The sequence below is a fragment of the Nycticebus coucang genome, chromosome 19 (assembly GCF_027406575.1).
Source record: "Nycticebus coucang isolate mNycCou1 chromosome 19, mNycCou1.pri, whole genome shotgun sequence".
NCBI classification, from domain to species: Eukaryota; Metazoa; Chordata; class Mammalia; order Primates; family Lorisidae; genus Nycticebus; species Nycticebus coucang.
This window is the reverse complement of record NC_069798.1, coordinates 13,771,293-13,776,450: the sequence shown is the minus strand read 5'-3', so window position 1 is coordinate 13,776,450 and position 5,158 is coordinate 13,771,293. Positions and strand designations below refer to the sequence as shown.

General features: G+C 41.7%; 1 pseudogene; it reads left to right on the top strand.

Moving 5' to 3' along the window:
* Positions 1 to 2,994: 2,994 nt before the first annotated feature.
* LOC128572031 (pre-rRNA-processing protein TSR1 homolog) lies at positions 2,995 to 3,623 on the top strand (annotated as a pseudogene).
* The last annotated feature ends 1,535 nt before the right edge of the window (positions 3,624 to 5,158 follow it).

Sequence of the window (5,158 nt, the reverse complement as noted above, 5' to 3'; positions counted from 1 at the left end):
AAGCCATGCTGGGATTAAAATAATAGATAAGGAATTATATTTACTATTATTATGAAAATTAATTGATGGGGAAATAGCCAAACTCCTTGGCTCAAAGGATCCTCCTGCCTCAGCCTCCCAAACTGAGACTACAGGGGACGACCATAACACTGGTCTAATTTTTCTATTTTTCATAGAGATGGGGGCCTCCTTCTTGCACAGGCTGTTCTCAAATTCCTGAGTTCAAATGATCCCCCTACATGGGCCTCCCAGAGTGCTAGGTTTATAGGTATGAGCCACCTCACCCAGTCTACAAATAATTTTTATTTCTAAAGTACAACTAGAAACAAAAAATCTTGAAATAACTTTTTAAATGTCTGCTGACCATGGGCATTTTTAAAGCTAGCAACATTATTTGAGTAAAAATTATTCTTTTTTATTATTGTTTCAGGTTAAAATTCTCCTTATATGGCTGACAAATCTATTCTGGCTGAGCCTGTGGTGGCTTGCCCCTATAATTCCAGCATTTACAGAGGCTGAGACAGAAGGGTCACTTAAAGCTAGGAGCTCAAGACCAGCCTGAAGCCACACAGTAAGACTCTGTCTCTAACACGAATAGAACCTTCTCCCAAGAAAAGAGATGAATGGCCAGCAAACACATGAAAACATGCTCACCGTCCCTAGTCATCAGAGAAATGCAAATCAAATCAACCTTGAGATATCATCTAAGCCCAGTGAGACTAGCACACATCACAAAGTCTCAAAGCTGCCGATGCTGGTGAGGGTGCAAAGAAGAAGGGACATGTATGCACCATGTGTATGTGGGTTTGCTAGCATAGCCTTTTCAGAAAGAAGTATGGAAATCCCCAAAGGCTGAGATTAGACTTTCCATTTGATCCCACAATCCCATTACTAGGTATCTACACAGAAGAAAAAAAATCATTTTGTCACAACCACATTTGCAGTAGAATGTTTATAGCAACTCAATTCATAATTGCAAAGATATGGAAACAGCCCAAGTGCCATCAACCCCTGGATGAATTAATAAACTATTATATATGTTCCCATAGGTCAGCAGGTAGGGTGCCGGCCACATACACCGAGGCTGGCAGGTTCGAACCCAGCCCGGGCCAGCTGAAATCAACAATGACAACTGCAACAAAAAAATAGCTGGGCGTTGTGGCAGGTGCCTGTAGTCCCAGCTACTTGGGAGGCTAAGGCAAGAGAATCACTTCAGCCCAAAAGTTTGAGGCTGCTGTGAACTGTGTGGCCATGGCACTCTACCGAGGGTAACATAGTAAGACTCTGCCTTCAAAAAAAAAAAAAAAAGAAAGAAACACACACACACATATATATATTTTATATGGAATACTAGTTAGCCATAAAAAGATGGAGACTTTACATCTTTTGTATTTCCTGGATGGAGTTAAAGAACATTCTCCTGAGTAAAGTAGCTCAATAATGGAAAAGTCAGCACCCCAGATACTCAATACTAATTTAGAACTAGTAGATGAACAACTATAAACCCATACAAGAGAGAAAAACAATCAAATTCAAGTAGAGGGGAGGGAGATCGTTAATTACTATTGTTATGAAAATTAATTGACGGGAAAATAGCAAGGTTTGGGCCCTTCCACTCTTTAGCTGCTAATGGGTACAATGTAGGGTAATATGACACACTCCTGGGGGAAGGACTCAGTTACAACTCAAATGCAAACAATATAGCTCAATCACATGTACCCTATGTCAATTCAGAATTTAAAAAGAAGACTTCAGGTATAGATATAATCACTTGGAAACCCAATCTCACTATTCTAGGTGGTCATCCCCCACTTCTAGTGCATTAAAATATTTTTAATAATTAATATTAATTAATTGATATAATAGTACGTGGAAAATATTTTAACTAGGAAAGTCCTTTCTTTCCCCCCCCCAGTGGTAAGGTAGGATTTTATTAGGCAGAAAGGTACACAGAAGAGTAACAAAGCACCAGAGCTCTGGCAGAGAGGAAGACCCAGGTCTGCCGTCTCCAACATGGGCCCTTTGTCTGCGGGAAAGTATTTATTTATTTATTTATTTATTTATTTATTTTTAGAGACAGGGTCTCACTTTGTCATCCTCAGCAGAGTGCTGTGGCATCATAGCTCACAGCAACCTGCAGCTCTTGCCTCAGCCTCCAGAGTAGCTGGGACTACAGGCTACGCCCAGCTATTTTTTTGTTGCAGTTTGGCAGGGGCAGGGTTGGAACCCATCACCCTCGGTATATGGGGCCAGTGCCCTACTCCCTGAGCCACAGGCGCCACCAAAAAACTTCTATACTTTTTAACCCAGTAATTCCACATCTGGAAATAATTTGAACTACAGAAAAAAATTATGCACCAAGATATTCACTGCAGCATTTTTAGTATCATTAAATTTTAATTTTTTTTTTGTAGAGTCTCACTTTATCACCCTTGGTAGTGCCGTGGCGTCACACTGCTCACAGCAACCTCCCAACTCCTGGGCTTAAACAATTCTCTTGTCTCAGCCTCCCAAGTAGCTGGGACCACAGATGCCCACCACAAAGCCCAGCTATTTTTTTTTTTTTCCTTTTTGGTTGCAGTTTGGCCAGGGCCGGATTTGAACCTGCCACCCTTGGTATATGGGGCTGGCACCCTACCCAGAGCCACAGGCACCGCCCATAATATCATTAAATTTTAAATTACTCAGTCTCACAGGAGGAGAAGGTTTTACAAATTTCGATTCTACATTAGCAGAAATTATGTGTATGATGAAGTTTTAGTAACATAAAATATGCATTTTGTGGCAAGTAAGATGAATGCAATATTTTTATAAGGTTTCCAACTGTATGTTTTTAGTTATAATATTTAATGTTAATTTGGTTCCATATCTAAAAGCAATATAAAAGAATATGGCTGAGACTTTTCTGAGATAAGTATATTTTTCAGATAAGATTTTAAACAAGGGTTGGCATCCCTAAAAATAGAAATCTATGCCAAGATGTCGGTTTTGAATATGGTAGTGAGAGGGGACACAGGTAACGCTGAACCTGTGAACGCCAAAGAGCAGCTGGTCTTCCACTGTGGATTCCGGCGCGTCCGAGCCTCACCTTTATTCTCTCGGCACACTGCAGCCGACGAACATAAATTTCATAGGCTCCTGACTGCTGATGCGGCCCTGGTGGTGACAGGATAGGCTCCAATCACTTTTCCTCCTGCATCTGTGCTGCTTTTCAAGCAGAAAAGCAATGGCGTGCACAGCCTCATGGCTACAGGCCATCTGTTGTCAGCGGATCCAGATAGAACAGTGATCAAGAGAGTTGTTTTGAGTGGGCATCCTTTCAAAATTTTTACTAAGATGGCAGCAGTACATTATATGTTCTTCAATAGAGAGGACGTGCTGTGGTTTAAACCAGAGGAATTGAGGACAAAGTGGGGCCGCAGAGGACACGTCAAGGAGCCTTTAGGTCCTCATGGTCACATGAGTGCAGCTTGGATGGGAAGCTAAAATCTCAGCACACAGTACTGATGAACCTCTATAAACGAGTTTTACCCCAGTGGACTTATGATCAGTATGTACCAGAACCACTACTGTGGGTGAACAGTGAGATTTCTCCAGCAGTGCCTAAAGTGGGCGTGGAGTAATGGATTTAAATAACTTCTGTTTTGCTGGTGCCAGTTAACATTCTAGGGATGACAGTGTACAGGCTATGATTGGGCAGTATTTTTTCTCTGCTAGCCTGGCAGTCTGCTGTCCCATTTGCAAAAGACTTTGCTTGGCCTCGACAATCTGTCTCAGCTAAGTATGAAAGTTTTTTTACTAGTACATAATCCAAAAAACTATTACATCTTTACTGAAATATCAAAAAAAAAAGAATATGGCAATTTAGAAATATTTCTTTTTCCCCACTCAAAGAAAATGGGGCGGCGCCTGTGGCTCAGTCGGTAAGGCGCCGGCCCCATATGCCGAGGGTGGCGGGTTCAAACCTGGCCCCGGCCAAACTGCAACCAAAAAATAGCCGGGCGTTGTGGCGGGCGCCTGTAGTCCCAGCTACTCCGGAGGCTGAGGCAATAGAATTGCTTAAGCCCAGGAGTTGGAGGTTGCTGTGAGCTGTGTGAGGCCACGGCACTCTACCGAGGGCCATAAAGTGAGACTCTGTCTCTACAAAAAAAAAAAAAAGAAAAGAAAAGAAAATGAATTAAACTCTTCACGAGCATTATGAAAATAGCATCTTCTCAGTTAAGTGACGGTTTTTAGACTGGACTTCTCCAGATATTATATTTATATGTACAGAACAGCGTAACATCAAGGTTTATTGCTCAATAAATATTCACTAAGTGGAATGATGCCCCATGATTATATCAATGTACACAGCTATGATTTAATAAAATAAATAAATAAATAAATATTCACTAAGTGAACGCAGCCATGTAGCCCATACTCAGAAAAGAAAATCAAACATTGCCACTACCCTAAAACCCTCCTCATGATCCCTAAAAGTCACCGCCCACAAAAGGTAATCATTCTTCTAACTTCCATCCTCGTAAATCAGTTTGTCTGTTTTGAAGTATATAAAAGGAACCACACGGTATGCACTTCCTTGCTTTAGTTTTTTGTTTAATGTCCAGTTTGTGAGATTGACACACATTGCGGCAGTAGCAGTTTTTTCTTATTGCTGTATACTACTCCATGTGTATAAGTAAGGCAGATTTATGTATTCTATTGGTCTTTTTTGTTGTTTGTTTTACTTTGTTTTGTTTTGTTTTAGTGAGCAGAGTCTCTCTCTACCACCCTGAGGTTGAGTGCTGTGCTGTCATAGCTAATAATAACCTTGAACTCTAGAGCTTGAGCAATCCTCTTGCCTCAGGCTCCCGAGTGGCTGGTTCTACAGATGCCTGCCACAAGTTTTAAAAAATTAAAGTCGTGGACGGCGCCTGTGGCTCAAGGAGTAGGGCACCGGTCCCATATGCCGGAGGTGGCAGGTTCAAACCTAGCCCTGGCCAAAAACCAAAAAAAAAAAAAAAAATTAAAGTCGCCTGTGCTCCCGTAGCACAGTGGTTATGGTGCCAGCCACATACACCAATGCTGGCAGGTTTGAATCCGGCCTGGACCAGCTAAACAACAATGACAACTGCAACAAAAAACAGCTGTAGTCCCAGCTACTTGGAAAGCTGAGGCA